The following is a 26,666-nucleotide window of genomic DNA, read 5'->3' as shown; positions in this document are numbered from 1 at the left end:
AAATCTCCCATGATTTGATTTTTGCTGCTGTTGTTGTTGTTAAGACATCAATATCCTCTTTCTAAACAACAACAACAAAAATGTCCTCTGAGTTAGGAAATCCAAAAAGTTAGTGCCCAGTGTGGAATTAGTACATGCCATTAGCAGGCTGTATGAGGCTGAGGGAAGGGGACACTGAATAAGAGGTCCAGAAATGAAAAGAAAAGGGTCATTGAAATTGACAGGTAAAAGAGAAAGGTGACATCCTATGACTCTTCCTCTAAATTGTGCCTAGCAAACAAACTCTAAGGGAGAAGACAGAGTTCTCCAAGTCTTCAAACTTACTGCATGTTAGATTCATGTTGGGAGATTTAAAAAAACTGTGAATACATGAGATGTATCACAGACCATGACATATACACTTTTGGGTTGAATTCCAATCATCAGTATTTGCCAAACTTTCTCCAGATAATTGTGAGACGTCACAATTGTGACGGCCAAGGAGAGAACTATGGATGTGAAGCCGTGAAGCCTCAACTTAGAGATGGTGAGAGGACACAACTGTCTCTTGGTAGGAGCTGAGGTTCATTAAAACATTATCTCAAAAATTTTAAAACTGGACTCTGGGTCATTTACCTGTCATGAGAACCTAGTTGAGGGGACTTGAGTTGACCGCACTTTTGGAATCTGCTCTCGCCATGCCAACACCCTTCGTAGCCACAGCACTGTGGCCTCCCTAGCTTACACATCCACCTTGTTCATCCTTCTTTGCTTTGCAGAAAGTGGACTCATCCATTAGTCTGGCAAATCCATGCCATGCACTTCCGTCTTTCAGCATAAAGACTCAAAACACAGGGAGTCTCCGTTTAATTTGAAACATAGGGAGTCTTCGCGTAATTTGAATCTTCTTTAGTTTAGCAAAACTGAGGCCATTGAAGACGGGTGATACTTTTCATTCCTCCTTGGAGATATCATGTAAGTGAGTTGAGAGAACAGACACCGTGGCACCAAACGCACCTGGCTTCAAGGCCCAGCTCCAGTGTTTCCTCGCTATGTAGCTTTGCCAATACCACCTGAAAACCTCAATGTCCTTTTCTGTTGCATGGGGACAATAGCAATAGCCCGTGTCTCAAAAGGCAGTATGGAAAGCTGAAATGAAATATAGCATATGCCATTTAGCAAGCCCTGTGTAAGAATTAGATTTTTTCCCCTCCTTCCAGTGCCTACCATGATTCAAACGCATTGGGGATGAGAGAGTGGGCTACTTAGAGAATGGATAAATGAATTAATTGATTCCAAGTGTGTCATGATAAAACAACATAGCATGAACTTCTGAGGTGTCCTAGTTGAACAGTAAATGGCTCTAAAAAGTCATATTTTATGGGGTTTTAATTAATCGTTTACTGGGGCCTTTCCTATAAAATGAGAAATCGCCTTAGGGTGCACAGAATGAAAACACCAATTACCCTGCTACACAAGCCCAGTCACCCCTGAAGAACAGCCATAAATGAGCCTATCAATCCCGTGATTGTTAGGCCCAGTCCAGTCAGGAAACGCCCATCCACAGAGTGGGCCCTGCCATTTCCTTCCTGAGGCCTTTCGCGGCAGACTGCAGGTCTGGGCATTCTCATAACGACTCCCTTTCATTGACACCTCCCCAGCACCAGGCGCTGCTCACCTCCTCGTCCACTTCATACTAATCCTTACAACCTCCACTCCTAGTCTTTTACAGTGAGGGGCCTGAGATCACTCACTAACCTCAAACCCCTCACTAAGTGGCGAAGGCCATCCTCACTCCCTCATGCCTCTAGGCCAATGTCCGCAATACCATCTTACCTTCCTTCCAGATCTGGGGAGGGAATCTTCTAGGAATGAGGAGGTGGTGAGTCATGACCTTCTTTATAGGCCAGCACTGGACCTACGGGCTGGTTGGGGACAAAGCTGCATGGTTTGAGGAAATATCAGGGGGCCTCAAGTTGAGACCTAAAGGGACTAGGGAAGATCTGGAAGAGGCAGAGACACAGGCAGATAAATCAGAACCTGTAAGATAAATATATTTCAACACAACGGTTTTAGGCAACATTTTCTGATTTCTGTAGAACAAATGGATGGTGACAACCATAATAATGTCCCTCAGAGTGTTTCATCAAATCTATTCTTTTCAGGGAGAGGAAACCTTCCAGTCTATAAGTGTAGAGAGAAGACTGACGGCTGTCTGTACCCTCGTGTTTTGAAGTATTAGAGTGAAAACTTGCCCCAGGCATTTAAAATGCTTTTTCATAGAAAGCTTAAATGATGTGGGAAAATCCACATACTACCCCTCATATCGTTTGTCCTTCTAGCCCTGGCCATAGAGGTCTTATTTTCAGTTCCTTGTACACCCTGTGCACCATGCTCTTTCCTGCCCCCGATAAACCAGCACAGGCTGTTCCCTTAACTTATCCCTCCTTTATCCTAATACCTTCTATTTATCCTCTAGGTTTATTTCCTATATCTTCTTCAGCAATACCCCCACCAGGTTTGATGAGTATCATTTTTGAAATTGCCTTCTCTGCATCCACCTGCATTGCTGACTTTTTAAATTTTCTGCACCACTGTCCCTTATTCTCCCAGGACATGTTACACATGCCTGACATAGCAGAAGCTCAGCTACTTTGAATGAATAAATGAATGTTGACTTTTAAAAGTGTAATTCAAATAGTATGTGCATGTATGGATTATATAATTTCCTCTCAACAATATGTTTTAGAGATCTACACACAGAAAACATAGGATATAAATATTTACCATTAGTGCCTTATATTATAGATATAATTTCCCTTATTTTAGTCTGTGTCATCCATATTTTCCAAAATAAGCCTATACAATTTTCATAATCGGATCATAATATAATCAGTAAATAAAAATGAATATAATTGCCCTAAGGCTCGGTAAGGAATACAAAATAATGCATATGTGGCTTTCTTCTCATAATGCTTTTTTGGATAAAATGTGTTTCTATTTGCTGAAAAGTAATAATAGTCATTTCCAGTTCCATTGCAGTGCTTCATAGCTTTCAAGGTGGTTATATATCCATGCCTGCATCTTACTTTCAACAACCCTTGACATACCTAGCAGAGGGGCCTGCTTTTCATTTTACAGACAAAGATGCAGAGGCCACAGCCATGGCACACAGCCAGGCTGAGTGCCCACATGGGAAGGACATTTGATTTATCTTGGCTTCAGCTTCTTTATAGGTAAAATTGAGAGAGAAGTACTTACTTTCCCAAGTTAAAGGACCATGCTTGAGGGATCAGGCCCTTCCTTGCACATTACAGATGCTCAGAAACTTGACTGGCTGCATGGGCTTTGCCACCCATGCAACTCAGGAGCTTATTTGGAACCTAGGCTTGCTGAAGCCTTTTCCATACACTGTACTATTAATTGAAAATAAATAACCACCTCCATCTCCACCACCTTAGGATACAACATAACAGACCCCACTTGTGGGAATAAAGGATTGGGATATATCTGGTGGAGAAATTGCTTATGGCGGCCTTTGTCTTTTCAGGATGGCACAGGCTCTATCTGCAATGAATTGGGCAAAATGCGAGTCAGTGGGTCTAAGTGTACTGCCTCCTCCTTCTACTATACTCCTGGAGCATCATTGCTTGGGCCACCTTCATCTCACCTGTAGATGTCCAAGTCATAGCCTGGGAAGTCCTACTCTTGTGAAATTAACAGCTGAAGAAAAATCAAGGTGGCAAGAGCTGTTTAGATTTTTATGGTTTGTCTAATGTAATCAAGTGACAAGGACAGCTTTCTCCCATGTATGCTTCTACGGGGGCAGTTATTGCCCTGGACTATATGCTGTCTGCTCTCTGTCTCTACCTATGGAAGTTTCTCAGTCAGATCATGTGTTTCCTTATCCTTTCACTGAAAGCTTTCCTTATCAAAGACTCTCTGCTGTGCTGGCATATGGAAATGCAAAGCAATTGTTGGTCTCTACGAATCTTTGCATTCCCAGTCTCAAGTAGTATGCATGGTAGGCTCTCATTAAATTGAGTGATGAGTGAATGAATGAACGTTTACGAGCCTTCTCAGGGCTGCCGATTCATTACGTTTAAAAATCTCTCATTTGCTAGATTTAAATGCATGTTTTAAAGAATCTGTGGAAAGTACCCAGATCTAAAGATCTTTAACAATTGCTCTTGGAAATGTTGCACAGGTCCTGCTCTCAGAAAGGCTCCATGATGGGTTTAATAATATCTTATCATCGCCTTGAAATTCTAAGCAGTTTTTGAACCAGGATTCCCATGTGTGCACTGGATCTCACAAGGTACATAGTTGGTCCTATGTAGTTTAGGGGTGGTTACCCCTATGCTGTTTCCATGATAGTGGTAAGTTCTCACAAGATCTGATGGTTTTGTAAGAGGCTTTTCCCCCTTTGGCTGGCATTTCTCCTTCCAGTCGTCATGTGAAGAAGGACATGTTGCTTCCCCTTCTGCCATGATTGTAAGTTTCCTGAGGCCTCCCCAGCCATGCTGAACTGTAAGTCAATTAAACCTCCTTCCTTTATAAATTACTCAGTCTTGGAGATATCTTTATTAGCAACACAAGAAGGAACTAATACATTACCTAAACTGGTTTCATCTTTTAAATGAGTATGTTCCTTCCCCTCAGCAGGAGATGTTTGCTTAAAACTAAACCAGTACCTTGAAACTAAACCAGTACCTTCTACACTGTAGTTTTTCTATAATGTGGAAGGTACTGGTTTAGTTTCAAGGTACTGGCTTGCTAAAGTCCAGGTAGCATTAACCAATTTATCCATTCTGCCCAAAAAGCAAGAGAATGAAGGCTGGGTCCTGAGAACTGGAGATCCCTTCAGTGCAGAGAAAGTTTCTGGGAGTCTGAGCTGCAGCCTGTATTGGTATGTGTAGAATGGAAAGCTGTCATTAGTTTCCTTTGCCATGTCAAATTTTGTTCAGAGGCCTTTATAGCAACAACCAGTGAGTTTATTGGTGTCAGAAGTCCTATTCTCTGACAATTGAGACTGCAACATGGAGTTGCAGATTGACAGCCAAAGGGAAGATGTGGCAAGAGGGGCCTATCATCCTTTTTGATGATGGGACTGAAAACTTTACAATATGAAGTCCTCCCTACCATGGCACCCCCCATGATATGTTTAATCCCGTATCTTAGTCTATTATTTTTCATATGTTTTTCTGTAGTCCTGCCTTTTGGGAGAACTGCGAATAAAACTGCTGATGATGAAGAACTTTGTCTCTTAAAGAAAGGAGAAAGGAACTCATATATTTGTTGAGTACCTAAAGGTACTTACATTTTTGCATTTATATATCCCAGAAATCCCATGAGTAAAGCATCATTATGATCATTTTATAGATAAATTAATTGAGTTTATGAGATGTCAAATAACACAGTAAACTATGGAATTACTATTTAAATATAGCTAACTCATTCCCAACACCGTGCCCTTCCCATACCATGAAACCTCAGCCTTGTGCATGAGAAAAAGTGAAGAAAATTCTGTTCTGGAGTGACTTCAAATGAAGTTGTTTTCATAAGAAAGCCTCCTTCTACTGAGAGTTTAAGACCAAGAACCAGGATCCAATTTGCCTGATGCACTTTATTATCCCAAGGAGGTTGCTTTGCTCCCCAGTGCCTTCATGTTCCCATTTTGCCAGTGCAAATAGCAACACCTTTCCTGCCCACTCCACTAGGTTGTTTGGAATTACAGGGAATGCACTTTAGGTAGACGTAAATGCCAGCGTGATTGTGTGGTTATTGTTGCTGATGTCATTTGTTTTTGCAGAGAACTGAATAGGTTTATTCTGGAGGTGATAATTGGGAAGGTCTGTCCCCATGCCGCCAGGCATCATGGCTAGCCTGGCAGAGTGCTTTTAGTTGAGAATTTCATGAGCAAGGCAGAATATGTCGCTCAGCTTCTGTGCAAGCAAAGCCAGACAACAGCATTAATTAATGTGGGTGAGAAGAGACAGGCCCTTGTTTGTAATTAGGAGACTCTGTGAAATCTGTTTTCTTCTCCAGTGTCTCTTAAACATGGTAAGAGCTGTGGCTTCCATGGGGTGAGTACTTGCCCACCTCTCTGTCTCCCTCTCCACCCCCAGCTGATTTCCAGCCCTGGGATCTGGGGTACAGGAAGATCAGGTTTACATTCTAATCCCTAGGAAACTTCACCTCAGCTCACTCGGTTCATTTCAAGCAAAAGGTGAAAGGAAACTAAGAGTTAGCTGATGCCAAAAAAGGCAATCAGACCAACACAAGCCAGGACCGAGTTCAGTTACTCTGGGCTTTCTGCACTGTTGCCGCCATTAACACCTGGAAGGCCTTTGATTCTCACATTAGCAAAACATGCCATAAAGCACGAGCTTCCCTTCTTCCCACAGAAAGCCTGGCCTCTTTGCAAGAGGGGAGTTGGGGCAGTGTCACAAAGGCGCCTTTCAGCCCTGGAAGGCTTTCTTGATTAGGCCTCTGAGGGGAGACTTCCACCAAGTCTTCTCACAGGAATTTGCAGCCAGTTACAGCACCGATTTCCAGCAGCTTCTAGATGAAGGACTCCTGGAACATCTGAGCCCAGAAGGACAGTGCAGATTGGTGGGTCAAATCACCTAATTTTATAGCGATGAAAATTGATGCCTCAGGTGAAGAATTTAATTTTCAGCACGATTTTTTCTGATCGCCATGTGTCAAATGGTATGCAAAATGTTGAGGATGCAATGAACTCTAACTTCATCTCATTCAGAAGCAGAGACAGTCTGTCATGTGAAAAATGCAGGAAATATTTACTAACCAATATCAAATACAGCAGAGCTGTCAATATAAGGACAGCCGCAGGTTCCCTATTAGGAAGTGCAAAATAGGATCACACACACACACACACACACACACATACACACACACACACACAATATCTATACAAATAGCTAAGGTGGCCAAATAATAAGCTATCTACCTTTCAAAATAGCTACACATTTAAAATTCAATCATGTGTGAAGTATATTAATTTTTCTTCACTCATTTCCTGATACAAGTTTATTCAAACTCATCCTGTCTCCTCAGTATCGTGTCTTCCTCATCAATGAAAGCGCTCTTTGAGTCATTTAATGCACCTCATCTTTATTTCTATTTGGTTTGAGAGGCAGCTTTTCTTGAAGGTTTATAAAAGGTTGCCACTGGAAGTTTCTTCCCAAGTCACAAGTTTCTATTTACTATTCACAATCTTTGCAACATACATCTCTTGCCCAACTGTGTTCTTAAAGTGGTTTTAAAATCCTTGTTTGTGACAATGTGCAATAAATGAACTTGGGAGGTCATTACCGACTCCCGATCCCCAGAGAAATAATTACAGCTAAATTAAATTCCTTTGTCCCCTTTGTTAATAATCCCATTAAGTGACTTCTCTGGGGATCCAATACCAACTTTTATTGAGGTTGCTTCATGTTAATGTATCTCCTGCAAATGCTAATCTTATTTGAAGACTCAAATGTTGGGAAGAGTCTTCTATAGTAGATTTTACACAGAACTAGATATGCTATAAGTCCTTATTCTCAAAATGATGTGTTTGGGGGAAGACAGTTTTCCTTTTAATCTGACCTTTACAGCACAAGTGGAAAGGTAATACAGTAATCCCCCCATTTCCATGGGGATTATGTTCCATGAAATATGTTCTAAGACCCCCACTGGGTGCCTGAAACTGCAGATGGTACTGAATTCTATACATACTACAGTTTTTCCTGCACATACATACCTATGATAAAGTTCAACTTATAAATTAGGCACAGTAAGAGATTAACGACAATAATAAAATAGAACCTTGATCACAATATGCCGGCTTCGCTGCTGTTGCACTCTGAGGCCATTATTAAGCAAAACAAGATTTCTTGGACACAAGTACTGCAATACCAGGACACCTGGTTCTGAGAGCTGGGAAGGCTACTCAGTGACTCACAGGCCAGGAGCATATGCAGTGTGGATATGCTGGACAGTGGGATGAATCAAGTCCTGGATGGCAGACAGCAAGGCAGCACAAGGTTTTATCATACTACTCACAAAGGCACACAATTTACAACATGAATTGCTTCTGAAATTTTCCTCATAATGTTTCCAGACTGCAGTTAACCATAGGTAACTGAAAAGTGAAACCGGAAAACGAAACTGTGGGTAAGGAGGAACTACTGTATGGAGGAGAGTGTGATCAAATTTTCTAGAAGAAAAGGGGTGAGTTAAGAAAATTTCCAAGGAGGAAGTGATACCTGAGGGTAAGTTGGAAGGACCAGAGGTCATGGTGCTAAGGAAATGAAGTTGGAAGAACCCCTCATACAAAGGTTCTATGGGGAAATGTTAGAACCATGGAAAATCTGAGATGTTCTTTTCTTTGAAAGCTAACAAGTTAGCTGTTCCAGTTTCATGAATGCTGGCAGAAGAAACGAAACTCCTGGGTCAGAGACAAAGGACCATTATTTACAATACAGACTTCACGGTTGCATTGGTTAACCTTGCGGCATAAACTTCACGGTTGCATTGGTTAACCTTGCAGCATAAACTTCACAGTTGCATTGGTTCTCTCTGCAGCATAAACTTCATGGTTGCATTGGTTCTCCTTTCCCCAATTTCTAATGGAGACAACAGAAAAGTGGGTCCAGGTGAATGCTGCATGCACAGGTGTGCATCACAGATGAGGAACTCCAATCTCAGGGAACCCAAATCTTTTATACTGGATTGCAAGAAAACTTGTGGAAATTTTTCCCAGAAGGAAGACACTATCTTTTACCTGGCAGTAAACAAACTTACCCTCTACTCTAAAGGGTGACACTCTGTCTATCTTCCAAGGCTTCTTGCTGTACAAACATCCTTTAAAATGTAGTGATCTTTTAATGTTTCTGCCCGCAATACAACCAGAAATGTGAAAACCCAATGGAGACTCACAGTAGGAAAAGCAAATATACTTGAAATGACTTACTTGAGGTCACAAAGTCAACCAGATCTGCTCACAGGTTACCATAGTGCACACACAGTCTACTCCCGACCTTTCCTGCTGACATCATTCTTCCATGGGATCACTGGCTCCTCTGGACAGTAGGCAAGCCGGAGAAGGCAGGCAATGAGGGAAGCACCCATGTGACAGGCAGAACTCTAAAGTGACTCCCAATGCCCCACATCCTTGTATAATCCTTTCCCCTTGAGTGTAGGAGCAATAGGAAGGATATCTCTCCTAGAACTAAATCAGTTACACAGCAAAGGTGAAAAGATTTTGAAAATGTAATTAAGGCCCCTAATCAATTGACTTTGAGGTAATCTAAGAGAGATTATCCTCAGCGAGTCTGATCTAATCAGGCCAGCCCTTTAAAATAAGTGCCTTATTGTGAAAGGAGCCACGTGACAGAGAATGGCAGGTGACCTCTAGAAGCTGAGGACTTCTGCCTCACAACTACAAAAAACTGAATTCTGCAAACAACCAGTGAGCTTGGAGGAAGATGCCAAGCCTCAGATGAGTTCACAGTCCTAGTAGACACCTTGATTGAGCAGAGAACCTAGTTACTCCGTACCTGAGCTTCTGACCCACAGAAGCTGTAAAACAAGAAACCTGTGCTGTTTTAAGCTACTAAATCTGTGTCAATTTATTATATACACCTAATATACCCCACAATTGACTTCTAGCTGTTATGTGTTTCTTATCTATGCTTGTATAAGATAGCAGAATGAAGACATACATGTTTATTGAGCACTAATACATTACTTGTTCTTATTTGTCTTTCTTAAATATATGTATAGCTTATATTAATTTCAATGTTTAATATTAGAAGTGTTTTGGTCTTTATTTAGAATTTGGATGATGTTTTCATGACTAGAAATATGCTGCAGAAACTTAAGTCCTGTTTATATCAATTAGCCTATGGCAAAGTTGGTTTCATTATACATCATTTAGCTTGAAGTCCCAGTTTTCAAGAACCTATCTAGATATGATTTATACAACTATGTTAATATTTTGCATACTCAAATATAATTACTAAGAACAGAAGAAAAAAACTCCAAATGGAATGCAAACAGAAAGAAATTAACCAAAGTACATTTCAAGTTAATAATATAAACACATTAAAGGAAGAAAATAAAAAAGAAACCTGTCACTTTTGAGCACATGTTTCTCTAGTTAAGTCCTCTGCATTAGAAGCTGGCAAATATCCTTTGTACAGGGTCAGATAGTCAATGTTTCTGGCTCTGTGAGCTATATGATCTCTGTTCCAAATATTCTGCCTTTGGATCCAGAAATCAGCTGTAGATAATATGTAAATGGATGGGGGATTGGCGCTGTGTTCCAATCCAACTTTATGCATGACATTGAAATTTGAATTTCATATAAGTTCCGTATGCCACAGAGTTTTATTCTTCTTTGGGTTTCTTTTTTCTAAACCATTTAAAAATGTACAAGTTATTCTTATCTCATGGGCAATATAAAAACAGGGTTGTGCCATATTTGGCCTGTGAACCACTGTTTGCTGACCTTGCATTCATTAGTGATTGAACACATCTAAATTCAGCTTTTTACTGTCTCCAATGTATACTTTATTTTTTGATATCCTACCGTAGTTTAATTACATCTTCCCCCGACTCTGCCAGCTCTTTTGAAACCTTACTTTCCACTTGACCAACACAAATTCTGTCTTACTTCATAGCAACAATATATTTTTATATACTGAGAACACAAAGCAGATGCATTCTATTTTTTTTTCCTGCCATTTTTAGTGAATTATTTTGTTTTTCTCTGAGTCTTTATTGCTATGTCTCACCTTGTCATGTGTCAGAATGTTTTCATACAGCCCTTGTTGTTGTTTTCTGTTGTTCTTTTCTAGTTTTTTCTTCTATGAGATAAGACGTGGATGTGTCTGCTGTTTGCCAACAGATAAGGAGTGTGTATTCACTTTGATCTCTTCGTTATTCACCTGGGTGCTGCCTTAATGCCCCCTCACATCTCAAACTATGCAGCTAGCACAAGCCCTACCCATATGTCTAGTGTGCGGTCGGCCTTTATCTTGCTCTGCTTTGTGGGATGGTGAATATTTTTCCTCGTTCCCTCAATATGGTTCTTTGACCATTAGAAATTTTCTGTCCTTCCATCCTAGCTTCTGTATATTTGAAGGAATCTGTATTTTTTCCTGTTCTTATCAGTGTGGGGCATGTAAAAATGCACGATTTATAGCATTCTGCTTCTAATTCTCTGCCTGTCGTTGTTGGAAAGAGTGGAGGTGGCCAGCGGCATTTTCTAGCCAGTCTTTTTTCTGGTTAGAATGCTCTGTTTCAGAGGTTTAGGTGGGAGTCAATCACCAGTCCTTTCCCTAAGCTCATTCCTGCCAAAGTTAAGGACAATTCCTTTGGAGACTGGCCTGACATTCATCAAAATCCCCACCACTACTAATACTACAGCTTTACTATTTAAAAAAGTTTTCATAGGTAGGGGTTCAGAGACACTAAGTGATTTGCCTAAGATTTTACAACAAGAATTGGGAAAAGGATTTAAGTCCCCTTCTACCTAAATGTGAAAGTATGCTCCTTCCATAGGGACCCTGCCTCCAGAGAGGTTAGGCCACCAAGAAGTCATTAACTGGCAAATAGAAACGTAACATAAACATGCATAGTATGATATTATTTAAAAAATGAAAAAATTCATCAGTGGAATGGAAGATCAATTGTACTCAATGTGTTTTGTGGGGTGGGGGGTGGGGAATTGTTTGATCCCATCTATGATCCTCCAGTAGACATTGGCATAAAGACACAACTTTAAAAAGAGGCCTCTGTTGTCACAGTTCCAAGTTCTGTAGCTTCTTGATTTATAAGTCTGAGGCAGTTTGGGGAATGCAGGTGCCCGTGATGCATATTGTAATCCATAAATTGAGTGATTAAAATCTTGCTAAGGCAAACACATAGCCACAAATCTGAATGATGCACAATTATTGCCAGCCATAGTCAGCAGATGTATAGAAATAATTGGCTTTTAATGCTCATTAGTCAGTTTTATTACAAAAAAATGCATTTGCATGAAGTTTGTAAATTTATGCTCCAGTGGGAAGATATGGCGACTGCACAGCACAAGCAGGCAAAGCAATTACAAAAAGTGCATCCAAAATTCATTAATTGTTCAAAGTTACATTTATTTATATGTTTGCTTCTAACCTTGCCTCATTCCAAAACAAAATGATTTCTTATCTTTGAAGAACTATAGCCATTATAAGAATTTTTAGTTGAAGAAAACATGGAGAAAGGAAAATGAAGGTCAGAAAATATAATAAATTAGCGGTGAAGTTAGTATGCAAGATGAATGTCAGAACATTCTATACATGTGAGGAAAACGTAATTCAAAGCCACCTCTGCATCCATTAACATTCAACACAAAAGCATGAAAGCTGATTTGTGTATGACTCATGGTGTTTATAAGATACACCATATCCTATGTCACAAAATATACGCGAACAAATCTAATGAAATTGCAGTTATACTAAATATGTTCTTTGACTACAATGGAATATGTTTATAAGAAAAAGAAAACAATAAACAAGTTCTTTTCAAAGGGAATATAGCCTTACTGAGTAAAATGACTGGAGAAAAGTTTACCTTATAATTTATCATATGAGTCATATGAGCACAAAAAGAAACTAATGTTTAGTAATGCCTCCAAAGCAAATGCAACAGACTTTTTTCTGATAATGCTCCAGCGCATAGGCTGATAACCTTCCACCAAATCACACTTAAATAAAAACTATGCACTTGAAGAGGGGAATTAACCTCTCTTTCATACCCCTTTCCCTGCCCTATTCATGCACACTTCCCAGCCCATCATCTTCCAACCTATCCATATCTTAATTTTAGTTGGTTACAAAATTTAGTGTTTATTTTATTATGGCTATGTAAATGCTAGGCACGATTGACAGATACAAAACACTTGAATTAATTTTCTTACACAAATGTGTTTTTCTTAAAGTTGTCTAATCTATTTGTTTTCTATTATTACTAATTCATCCCCAAATTCTTCCCCAGAAATATAATCTTTTCATAATACAGTGGAGTGTGTGCAATCCTAGGAAAGTTTTATCTGCTCGAAGATGTCCCTCCCAGAAGCTTCTATCTGGACTGACAACTCACTGAGCCTGGGGCATGGCTGCCTTACTGAGCCTGGGGTACGGCTGCCTAAAATCTCCCCTCACTATCCTTTGGAGATCTCCTAGCTCTTTTGTGTTGAATTCCTACTTTAATGAATCTCATGTCTTCTCATTTTTTATTTTTTGGTAAATTGCCTCCTTGAGATCTAGAAAAATGCATATGGAAATTTTTTGGGTCTGTGAACATCTCAAAATGACTATTCTACAAGCAATCATAATGGATGATCTAGGTGCCATAGAATATTGATCAGAAAGGATTCTGTTTCATAACATTCGAGGAGTTGCCACTTCTGCTTTCACTTCATTTGCCTGGGACTCATATTTTCCTCCTACTGGGAACAGAGCATCATGTAGCGAACTTGCTTTGTACATAGACTGCTACCTGGAGATGGACATTCCGTCTTTCGTCCATCTCTTGAACTGGTGCTTCAAATGTGTTCTCACCATTCCAATGTTCTTTCAGGCCTGCAGCTTTCAGCTGGTGTAATATTTGTCAAGTTCACTTCCGTAGTTATTGGCTCAATCCCTCACCTACATTTCTGTTAGGTGGGCTCATTGGTTTTCGACAGCCTGTAAAGCTTCAGACAGTGGGCCTGTCTGATACTCTGCAGGAAGGTAGGTATAATCCATACCTGAAATACCTATCAATTTCTCTCAGTGAATTGCTGGCATCTGCAATGTGGAATGGGCCCACTTGGTCAACTGTTACCAAATGACTAGTTGGTCTTCAGACTATGAGAGGGTCAGTATTGGCCTCCGCATTTGACACTGACACTCAGTGGCAACACTAGCTAGCTTAGTGTTGGTCAGTGAGAGATCCTGCTGTGGTGTCCACATGGAGGCTCTGTGTCTATACCACTGCTTTGGCCGTATGTTCCTGTGCCAACACTGGTCTATGACAAAGCTGGCAGACATTCTGTTTACTTGGGTGTTCAGGACTTCTTTTCTGGTGGATGTTCTGAGGCAGGTGTTAATATGTGATTCTAAGATCTTCATACACCATTTTCACTCCCAAATACCTCTATTCCCCCACTCCTTGACCTTCTCATTGCAAATTTTGTTTATTCATTTTTTCAGACTGGCCAGGCTGCTTGCTGCTGCCTATGAATCTGTATAGTCTTACCTTAGGACACCTCTTTGCTGCCTATGAATCTGTATAGTCTTACCTTAGGACACCTCTTTCCAAAGTGCACAGCTAGATGCTCTCCCCAAAGTGTACTTCCCCTCACCACTGTCTTTTAGGGCTGTCTCCAAGAAAGCCTGTTATTTTTGACGTGGGCCACATTCAGAGCTAACCTGCCTGTGAACCAAGCTCCTGCTCTTCCCTCTTCATAAGCTGGCATGAAGGATCACACCATGTGGCACTGGTACATGATGAGGGAGGGTGCTGGGGCATCATTGGTGGGTGGCCTGGGGTCAGGTTTCCCTTTGCATGCAGCTTGCTCTGTCCTGGTCCTGCCCATGCACCACTCATTTTCACACTATTGTTACCAGGTGCGTCTAATTTTATAACATGGCGTGTTCCAACAGAATGTAGCTCATTGTGGGCAGTTCATCATGCAGGGTGAAAAGAGTCCCATGCACAGATGCTCCACTTTCATTGGGGTTAGTGGAATGCTGGCAGTTGTTTTTCAAAGGCTGTTTCTCCGCTGCATCTGCACTGCATGTGTCCACTGGCATTCGTGGTCCAGAGTCCCAGAAGCTCTCCCTTGAGCCTGTCGTCGGCTCTCCATGGTCTCTTTATTCCACAGTAATATCTTTAATATCTTAGGATCTTCTGGGTCACATGGCCCAAGGGTAACGGCTGCTTGAACTTCAACCTCAACCTTTTACAGTACACTTTCTTGTTCTGGGACCCACTTGAGGCTGGCAGCATCTCATGTCACCTATTACATGAGCCAGAGCAGTATTCCCAAGGGAGTACACTGCCCATGGAGTTCTGGGAGCCACCCAAAGCAGATCAATGTAAGCAATGGAATTTTTCCATGAGCATTTTGAGGATGTGTGGATGTGTCAACACTTTAATTTTGGACTTTTGGCCCCTAAGACAGTGAAAGAACAAATTTCTGTTGTTTTAAGCCACCCTTTTCAAATAATTTGTCATGGCAGGAAACAAATATAGGTGGCATCCTAGTTTTCCCTGAACACTGGCGTCCTAAGTATTTTACCAGTGTGGCAGGCCATATAGATTTGTCGGCTTTATATGCCACCCTCAGCTGTGTGTCTTACTAAGGCTGTTAACCAGGTTGCCACCTTTGGCTCCACCGATCCAATTAGCATGATGTATAATTGCAGATGATCAATGGGATGCTCTGGAATCTCAGACAGTCCGGTACCTCCTCAGACTGTGTTATTGACAAGGTAGGGGAGAGACGAAATCAACAGTGCCTTGAGGCACAATACGAACCTGTAGTTTTTTTCATTCAATGTAAATATTAACAATTTTTATCTTCTTTCCGATAGGGATAGAAAAAATGGCCACAATACATGGCCTCAAACTACGTACTAAAACCATATTAATCTGCTCCATGAAATATACTCAATCTGGAACAGAGACTGCAGTTGCGACTGGAGTTACATTTGGTATAATTGGTGGTGGTATATTTTCCTCCTGTAAGACTCACCTGGATTCTGTAGGAGCTGGATTGATGAATTGAGTGGTATTTGATATATGAACACTATCGACACATTATTTAAATACTTACAAATGAATCTCATTTTTTACATTCCCTGGAATGTGATGTTAGTTTTAATTTACTGTCTTGCATTGATGGGGGGAACAGTTTCAGAAGGGCCTGAGAAAACAGCAGATATTGGGGACTCACAGTTAGTTAGATATTGGCCTTGAACTTTATTAGTTAGCTCCACCCCAAAACAGGGGCCATGGTGACTTTTGGACTTTCTGGTATCACTGCCAGTTTGAGTTTTCCTATTCTCCAAGCATAAAGTTACCTGAGGTACCTGTCTATCTAGATTTTGACAATGAAGTCCCACAGCCTGGCTTCAGTAGGGATCTTATTATCCTTATCACTGTCAGCGACCCTAGCTTTGTAATACTGCCCTCTTCTGTGGTCAATTTCACTTGCAAACGACAGCCACCAATGAACTTCTTGGTGATGCTGATTCCCCTCTCACCAGAACACCTCTCGTTTCATCTGGGGATTTCCCATGAAGTATAACCACATGGTGGGCTTTTCATACATTGTATATCATCCCTAGCATGCTCACTCCCTAGCTGTTTATCCCATTCTCCACCATCAGATGCAGTGGCCCCAACATGTAGACCTCCCTTACTCTCGCCATCACTTTTTCCATGCTCCTAGGAGCTAGTTTGCATGCTCCTAATATCCAGTTTGCATTATCTTTTTAGGGTTTTTGCTACCTTTTAACTCCTGTACCTTGGGAGAGTGCTCCCAAATTCACTAAATCACCAGTAGATAACATCTATTATTCTCTCTTAGTCTCCATCCTTCTCGATCAGTCCCATACCTGCTCTCTTGGACCCTGCTAGTCTATGTTAGCAGGTTTTGTAGCTCCTTTGGGATGTAATTCCTTCCTTTCTTACCAGGCCCGGCACATTCAAGGCTGGGTTATGCTTCAATTTACCGTAGTTATTAGCCTAATAGCCAGGAAGCAAGGTGGGGAAAGATCCTGAGTGGGGTACCTGCTCTCTTTCAGGGGAGTAACCTCTGAATGTGCTAAAATGGAGGGAAAGGCTCAGAGATTTGGGAGAATCTAGGAATTCAGAATTTTTCAGGTCATCAACTGAGTCTCCATTCCATGTTTCAGGGTCCCATTCTTCCCAATCAGTCTTCACCTAGATACAGACGACTTTGTTATGAGTACATTCTTTTTTGTAGTTTAGCTAGCATGACAATGAAGTTGTGGAGCTTTTCTCCAACATTCTTCCCTGCTGTCAATGGAGATGAGAGGCTTTTATAGGGTACTGTATAAAAGCTTTGGCTTTTGCCATTGGCTTTCACACTTAACCTTATTTTTGTTTTTTCTAGAGGCTAAATAGAGTTTAACAATAGTCATACAACCTCTTTGCCCTTATAGTCCCCATTCCTCCCATAATTTTCAAATGCATTGAAAAGCATGCATTGCACTAGCAAGTGCATTCTCTTTCACTAATATAGCTTTCAAGCTCACCTTCATGAAAGTTTTACCAAGCGGTTCCCACCTTGCACCAGGACTAGTTATGTTCCACCAACCACAAGTGACAGCATCTTAATCACTGGCTGGGTGGTGAGTCATCCAGCTCTGAAATTCTATCTTAGCCCCACTTGCATTAATGACACTATTTAGGTTCACCAGGATGCAGACTCTGAGATGAAGTTTAATGTTCAGAGTGTTTATCAGAGTATTCTTGTAATCAATCTCCACGAAAGGGAGATGCATAGGAAGTAGGACTGGACAAAAAGAAAGCTGAACTCTTATGCAGACACAGCCTCAGCCAGTTTCATGCAGAGCTCTGGATCTAAGATGGTCGGAGCTCCCCTGCACTGGGCTGCAGTGACTGGGCCTTTATAGCTCCTGCATCCATCAGTCGTGGATGTGGGTCACACATGGAAGGGCATGACCTTGGGCAAGGTGGCTCTCTGCAGCTGAGAAAATCACTAGAAGAGCTGGCATCTGAAACCTGTCTCCTAATAGCTCTACCAAGAGCTGGTGAGAAGAGGGGGGCAAGATTTTCCCTTCATAGGAGATAAGGGTACTACATCTTTATTGGTTCTGTGCCTTGACTCTGCGGAAGCAGGATGTGAGCAGAAAATTAGGATTCATTTTCATCTTCTACAGCACCAGTCTTATCCCTGCTCTGAGATAGAATTATAATCTCATTCTGAGATGCTCTCTAAAGATCTTAATAAATCCCAGAATAATTATCAATGCACCCATAAAATTATCTTAAAATGTAAGTAGGGAATATAGAAACTAAAGTATTAATTCTTCAGAACATAGAGGAATGATTTCAACATGATTCAGTCAATAAAAATTATTGTCTATAACGTGCTGGATAGTGTGCCAGGTGGCAGTGATTCCAAGATATATGCTCCAAATCCACTAGGAGAAACAGAAATGCATTTGACATGAATATTGCTCAATACAGGCTATAATTAAATAATGTCCCAATTAGAGTGAAAGTTCAGAAAGAAGAGCTTACAAAGAAAACTTCACAAAAGAAAGGACCTTGGAACTGAGGTATCTGACACCTTGCATTCATTCAAGGAATGTTTGGTGAATAAATTATGGGTGGAATATTAATAGGCAGCAGAAATGATGGTGGATGGGAGAATTCCAAGCAGACCTCAGAGGCCTTGAAATGTTTCCCTGTATAGAAAGCAGTAGGTAGTGTGTATGAATATTTATTAGGGAAGGCTAGAAATATAGGATGATGTCATATTGCTTTGAATTCTCTTAGAAGGAGTACTGACAATATTCTGTGGACAGTGGGAGAAGGTGTGGGATTCTGAATGGTTTTTGAGCTGGCGAGCAGCTGACATATGAGCAGTTTATAGAACGGTTTCTCTGTGGAAGCCAGGGGAATGGACTGGTTAAGGAAGCACTAAGGGAAGATGAACGAAGGGGCTATTGCAGTAAGCCTGTGTAAGTGGCCATTTCAAGTATGATACTGCTGTCCCTGTGAGAGAGCATCTCCATGAGGGAGAAGCTCATCACCAACTGTCACATCATAAATCAGCTTCTGAAGGAGCAGCACTGGTAATGTTTCTGCCTCCAGAACAGAACTGTCTCCTCAAATTTAGTGTCTCAGTTAATAACAAGAGATCCATCATCTCAGTGAATGACGAGAGTTTGGAAGGGCATTCCAAACTCTTCCATGGAAAAAAAAAAGTTTTACATTCTACATATTTATTTGTTTATTTTATTTTGAAGGAAATGTCATCATTTAAATATATGTTTGTTGTCACCCCTTACCAAAGCTCTTCAAACTCTGGCGAAAATGCCCGTTACACAATAGAGAGTACATTTTCCTTTCTGTTGTCCCTGCATTATATTCAAACTTTGATCTATCGTTTTCTCACATTATGTTTTGACAACTTTCAGGATGCCTTCTGGATCATTCAAATAGATTCGCAGAAAGCAGATGGGCTGTTCCTGTCAGTGTGGCCTCAGGCGATGCCCAGGAGTAAAAGGGTCATTAGCAGTTATTACTTTGATGACATCACCAGTAATGTGCCTCACTCACTTTCTAACATGTTGTAATTTTGCTTTGAAAATGCTGCACATAATAAAGAGTTATTGTCAAGGGTTTTGAACCACTGCATCTCAAATGAGCTTACAATTTAACTCTTCTAGCACTGATAATTTCCTGCCAGGCTGCAGCTTGAGGGAATGGCACGGCAGCTGAGATTGTGCAAGTGTGCAGATATTATTTCATTTTTTTCATGGCTTCAAATTATGGCAGCCTCTCATCAACACACAGTCATCTGCAAAATGATGAAGTGTGAAGCAATAGTTGGGTAGTGAGAAGAACACACGATTTTGAGTTAGAAGATCTGTGTCAAGCCATGAGTCTTGGCCAAGTTACTTACAGTCTTAGAGTCTCAAGTCCCATCTCTCTGCTATGATTAAGGAGAATCACCCAAGAGCACATACCTAAAGGGGATTTATCAAATTAATCAAAATATAACAATACGGTAAGGTGTAAAAATTATGAGTATGTTGCTCTGTAAATTTTACTAAAGGAACAGACCCATGAAAACTAAAACAGAAATTAGAAGCTCAAACATTACCAGGACCTAGGAGTATCCTCTTTCCACATTCCATTTATTATGCCAGCTTTCCCAAAATAACCTCGATTCTTACTTAAATTATTATAGTTAAGTTTGGCCATTTCTGAAGCTTGATGTAAATGAAGTCGTGCTCTATGTACTACTCCCTTGGGTTAGCAGTATTATTTTACTTAACGTTGTCTGTTAGTTTTATCCTTGATGTCTCACAGAGCAACAGTTAAAACTTTGCTGTTGCACCATAGTATTACCTTATGTGGTTTTACAACAATGAATCTATAGTATCATGGGAGGTTGTGTGTGTTGTTTCCATTTTGAAGCTATTATGAAAAATGTTTCTAAGAATGTTCTTGTGCAATTTTTTTTGTGTACATATGTGTGCATTTTCTTGGGGGCATATTTCTAAAAGGGAAATTGCTCAATCATCAGGTATGCATATGTTGAGTCTCAGCAGATACTACCACAAGGTTTTCTAAGTTGCCTGTGCAAATTCACATTCCTACTAGCAACGTAGAGTTATTCCACATCGTCACCACCACTGGTCCTGATAGATTTGTTGTTTGGTTTTGTCTTTTTTCTTTTTTTTAATTTGACATTTCAGACGGTGGTGTCTAATTATGATTTCAAATCTTGGATTTTGAAGATTTGCGATATTGAGCACATTTTTTATGCTGATTGGTCCCTTGAATTTTTTTTCCTGTAAAACACCTGTTCCTGACTTTTGCTCAGTTTTTTCCAATTGTATTTTCTGTATTTACCGGAGGAAAAAGGAATAAACATTTTTTTTTCTATTTCTCTCATTAAGCACAACTAAAATCAAAACAAATAGAAAGGAAAGTAACAAAGTAAGAATTTAATGAAATAGAAAGCAGAACAAACTAGAAAAGAGAAAAAATCAAAATGAATTTTTTTGTTGAGTAATAAAATTAATATATTCCTAACAAAATTCTTAAAGGTAGAAAAAAGAAATCACAAATTTCCAATATCACAATGAAAGATATCCTGTAGTCTTTTACAGGATTATAAGGAAATATAGATCAGAGAGATCCTAAAATCAGTAAAAGGATTATATGTGAATAAGTAAAATAACTTTTATACTAACAAACTTGTCTACATTAATATATAGCTCCCTTTTCATTTTAGCTTAGGTGTACTATTCATTGCAATTGGATTATTGTATATTTTATTTATCCTTCATCATTTTTGTGATAATGGACAACTAGGCTGTTTCTAGTATTTTCTTGCATGTCCAATAGCCATCAATGATATGTTGGTGATATAAATGGCAAATACCTTCTGCCATCCTGTAGCTTTTTTAATTTATAAAAGCTGCCTTGTCTTTCGTTGTACAAAATTTTCCATTTTAGGGTAGCTGATTTTATCAATGATTTTCTTTAAGAGTTATATGTTTTATTTAAGAAATTCTTTATTGCCAAGCCCAAGGTCATAATGTTAACTTACAATCTGTTTTTCCAGGTGACTTAAAAGTTTGTTGCTTTTTAGGTTTTAATCATCTGAGAAGTATATTTATTTTATGCAGTTTGGGATAGAGGCACCGTTTTTCCCCTATGTAAAGAGCAGATTTTGCAACACCAAGTATTGGATAATCCTTTCCCGTTCTGATTTAAATGTTACTTCCTATATTGCAAGTTTTCATACATGTGCCAATCTGACTTTGGATTCTATACCTTGTATCATAACTCCATTTTTCTATTGCTGAACTGATACTATACCACATTTTAAAAATTATTATAGTAAATATTGATTATTTTTTCTTGTGGCTAGGGCAAGTGCTTTCATTTTGTTTTCACTCAAATATAAATGGCTGTTCTTAGCTATTCTATGTATGTCTTTTGGAATCAATTTATCAGGTTATACAAAATAATTATTGGAAATTCAAAAAGTAATAGTATTATTGAAGTGTAACTTATATGTTATAAAATACACCCTTTTGGTGTATAACAATCAAATTTTTAGCATATTCACAGACTTCTGCAATCATTGCTACTATTTAATTTTTTTTTTTTCCCCATTTATTTATTTTATTGTATTTTAGGTTTTGGGGTACATGTGAAGAACATGCAAAATTGTTGCATAGGAACACACATGGCAGTGTGATTTGCTGCCTTCCTCCCCATCACCTACATCTGGCATTTCTCCCCCTGCTATCCCCCCCCAGCTCCCCACCCCCCACCGTCCCTCCCCTATTTCCCCCCAACTGACCCCAGTGTGTAGTGCTCCCCTCCCTTTGTCCCTGTGCTCTCATCGTTCAACACCCGCCTATGAGTGAGAACATGCGGTGTTTGATCTTCTGCTCCTCTGTCAGTTTGCTGAGAATGATGGTTTCCAGGTTCATCCATGTCCCCACAAAGGACCCAAACTCATCGTTTTTGATGGCTGCATAATATTCCATGGTGTGCTACTATTTAATTTTAAAGTATTTTCATACCCGCAAAAGAAACCCTGTATGCATTATCAGTCACACTCTATTCTATCCACCACCTGCACCCTGACAACTTCTTATTTACTTTATGCCTTTATGCATTTGCCTGTTCTTCACATTTCATATAATGCAATCACAAGATACATGGCTTTTTGTGCCTCGCTTCTTTCACTTAGCATAATACTTTTCAGATTCATCCATACTGTGGCATATATCCATGTTCTGTTCCTTTCTATCACCCGATAATATTCCACTAGGTAGATATACCACATTTTATTTATCCCTTTAGCCACTTGATGGGCATTTGGTTGTTTCCACTTTTGGGCTATTACAAATGATGCCTCTATGAACCTTTGGTAAGAGTTTCTATGAATGTACATTTTCAAGTACCTTGGACATACACCTAAGAGTGGAATTGTTTGTCATATGGTGACTGTATGTCTAACTTTCTAAATGCACCAAACTGGTTCACCTTTTGGATTGTCTCCATCAATTGTCTTTTCTCTTAAGAATTGATCACACTTTCTTCATTATTTTTACACCAAGTACTTCTGGATTACCACCCAAGGCACTTGCTACCCATATAGCAACACAGAGCACATTCTGCATATTTAAATGGTGTGCTAGGGAGTAATGTACATATTTATATCTGTAGATACCCATAAGTACATATATACATATCTGTGTATATGTGTACACATGTGTTTTATATATTTGCATATATAATGTTGTTATGCATAAATACATATCAATATTATATATAGTTACATATATATATACTTTAAAAATATAATACACTATAGAATTATAGCTTTGAATTTTATTTGGATTTTTACATGGATGTTCACTTCTGGTACTCATCAGTAGTTTTCTCTCTGCAGTCGTTTTCAGATTTAGTGTCTAACCTCCTGCTGGCTGGGTAAAAAGAACCTGAAAATTTTTCTTCTCCGTGGCTGGAAGAATTTAAACACACTGAAGTTACATAGCATTCAAAAATGTAAAAATAATTTGCCTGTGCAACACCTCCTTAGCGTGTGCTGTGATGTGTGAATATGGGTGTGTATGTGGCAGGGTAATTGTCTTATACTCCCTTATTTAAAAAAACTGTGACATTTGTTTCTTTGTGTCAATAATATCTTTTCTGAAATACATTTCTGTTCTTGATGTTATCCCGGAAATTCATCCATTTTCTGTGTTCACAAACTTATTTTACACAAAATTTGTTGATGCTACCACTGGGCAACAATTAGCAATCTTGTATGTGTTTTTCCTTTAACCAAACAATTTCATTTACCTTAAAATAATTCCTACACATGTTCTTTAAAAAAGGTAATGAAAAAGCATGTTTGATTAAAACAAATGCGTTTAGCAGTATAACATAGCATGATACTATTTCTGTAAGTGTTAAAAGATCCAGTGATTTCAAATATATTTCTCAAATATGAATAGCTATGTTGTTCATGGACATATGTATGTTAATTTATAATTTGGTTCAACAGATATACACAAGTTCTTCACAGTGTCTGTTTCAGAGAAGAGTGAAAAGAGGAAGACAGATGGAGAGTGTGATTAATCTGTGGTGATTTATTTATTTCTTTAAAAAGGTCTTGAAATAAATATAACACAATGTGAAACTGTCAATTCAGGATAATAGATATCTAGCAGTTTCTCACCTTATTCTTCATACTAGTCTGTATTTGTGATTTGTTTCTCAACAAAAACAACCAAAATAAATAACCAGAAAGAAGGACATAAAAAGCCGATTTCCTATCCTACCACCTTCACTCATTCCAAGCCGTCACTGCTCACCTTCACCTCTCCAGATCTCAGCCTATGCGTAGAAAAATGTGCATTTCATCTCATTCAAAAAGATTGGAATTTGGAGGAAACATTTTTTTCTCTTTTGCTTTTAATTTGCATTTTCTTTTTCAAAGTTTGAAAAGATTTTGCATCTTTTTTTTAGGGTTTATCTTTATATACAAAAATAAACTTTTCCAATAAACATGACACTTTTTGGCCTTCCACTGTGAACATAGGGAAATAGGAAATTTACACATACTCTTTTCCCTCTCAACTTCCTGATATTTGTTTTAAAACATCTTTCCAGGGTCCATCCGAGTTATCTAGTTATTTTTATTCATAATGGAAAAAAAACCATTTTTTTCTGTTTTAAAATATAACATATATTTTAGGTAACCATAATTGCCTCAATTATTTCACTTTGGTTTTACATTTAAATGGATTTAGTACTTACTGCCAAACCTTTCATACAAGGTCTTTCCATTTTGTTAGTTTGGTTTTTTTTACCATATAAATTGCTCATTTTCATCAGCGAGCTTTTTCAAAAAGGTTTCAGTCTTTGTATCCTAGCAATTTTTAGGATACCTGTTGATTTGCTTTATACCTGAATGACTACCAGGCTGTCATTCACAGATCATACAAATTTCCACCACACAAGCCTCCGCTGGAATTCCTGCGTTGTCTTCTGGCATTAACTGATGCAGTGTAGAAGTTTGAATGTAACACAATTTTTTTTTCCACTTACAGAATTCTTTCTTTCCCCCATAATATTCAGGAACTTTGCCAAGATACAAACAATAGCTGCCACTTGAAAAGAATATCCTCTGTACCAGTAACTCACCTAAGTACATGACATATATTACCTCATTTCATTCCCATTCACAACAAACCATGAAGCCGGGATTTTTAACAGTCACGGTTTGCAGATTAAAAAATCAGCCTGAGAAACCTGCCTAGAGTCACAGCTACTAAAGAATGGAACTAAGATTCATGTCAGATTAAGGGATCTTTTACTCCCTTTACATATGTGGATGTAAGTGTTTCTCGTATTTGAAGGTTTGGTAAATGTTTCATTTCAGGAAATATTTTTCTGTATCTCTGAGTGTTCTTTATCTGTTCAGTTATTTTCTCTTTTTCTCAAGGACACAGATGTTCACATGCTGCTTCTTTGATGCGTAACTTCCGTATCTGCCATCTTCCTTGAAATTGTTGTCAACCTGCCCTGCTTTCTAATGACAATCTTTGTGATTATTTCAGTTCTCTCTTCCATAACACAGCACTGATTTTCAACTGACATCTTCTCTTTTCCTCACCCTCTAAAGCATGTTTATTAATCTGCAGTGCTATTGCTTGATATTCAAATACTTCCACTACTTTTGCAAATTAATTTGGTGGCATTATATTTTATATTATATTTTTATTTATGTAAATATGTTCATTATTTTAATTGTAGCTTGGTGTTTTTATAAGTTCTTCTGAGAAAGTGTTTTATGAGAATATTTATTCTATTACTTGGTGTATACCTTCTTCTAGAAGAAATTCTTCTGTTTTATATGCTAGCTTTTTTTCTTCTCCTCCTTATTTTTTTTATCTTTCATAATTTTTAACAGTGGCGTGACTCTTTTTTTCATTTTACTCATCTTTGATATTAGCATCTCTACATGGGTGCTTTCTTTGTTCATATACAGCATATACAAATTCTTCTTGCTTACCTGCTTATCTTAGTGGAAGCTTATTTGTTTATTCTACTAGAGCTTCAGCTTGTGACCTGGTTACTGCTGTCTGGTTGCAGGTTTCTGTTTTCTTAAGCAGCCTCAGATGCAGTTGTGACTGTTTTGATTTGTTGTTTTCTGCTCAGTTTCGCATAATTTTATTATTATAATAGAGTTTACTATGAGTATTGCAAGGTATGTCCTTCTCAGGTGAGCAGAAAAATTGTGTTTATATTGGATTGCTCTGCCAATGCAGACATTGCCTGATGGCTACTGTATTTCACATTGCCATCCTCCTGAGCTCTTCCATGTTGTTATCCCTGCTGACCAAGCCAGAGGTGGAGAAAATGAGTTAAATTTATCATTTGAACAAGGTGCTATAGGAAGAAAGCCCATATAGGGCTTTTTAATTTTTTTTCTTCCTTCCACATTATTCTCTTTGTCACGGGACAACCAAATTGCATCAAGATTTTGTCTTATCTTAATGCTGTTCATTATTGGAAATAGTTAGCTGTGCTCAATCTCTGTTTCTACTCCCTCATCCTCGAGGTGTAGGGGAAAATTGATGAGCACTAACAGGTTTTCCTGTGTTGAAAATTTTTTCATCTATGATATTGGGAAGGGGCTTCTATTATGAAAGGGACATTTTATAAAATTACTCAGGATGGCCTTCCAAACTGGAGAGAATTTCATGCAATTTTACCTATAGATGTCTTCTCACAAAAGAATTTGTGTACCATTTTCTAGATTCCCCTGTCTCTCTGTTTCTAAATTATCTTTTATAAAATGAATAATAATAATTTTTGCTCCA

The sequence above is a fragment of the Cebus imitator genome, unplaced genomic scaffold (assembly GCF_001604975.1).
Source record: "Cebus imitator isolate Cc_AM_T3 unplaced genomic scaffold, Cebus_imitator-1.0 Scaffold1, whole genome shotgun sequence".
Classification (NCBI taxonomy): Eukaryota; Metazoa; Chordata; class Mammalia; order Primates; family Cebidae; genus Cebus; species Cebus imitator.
Note: the sequence above shows the minus strand (reverse complement) of the source record.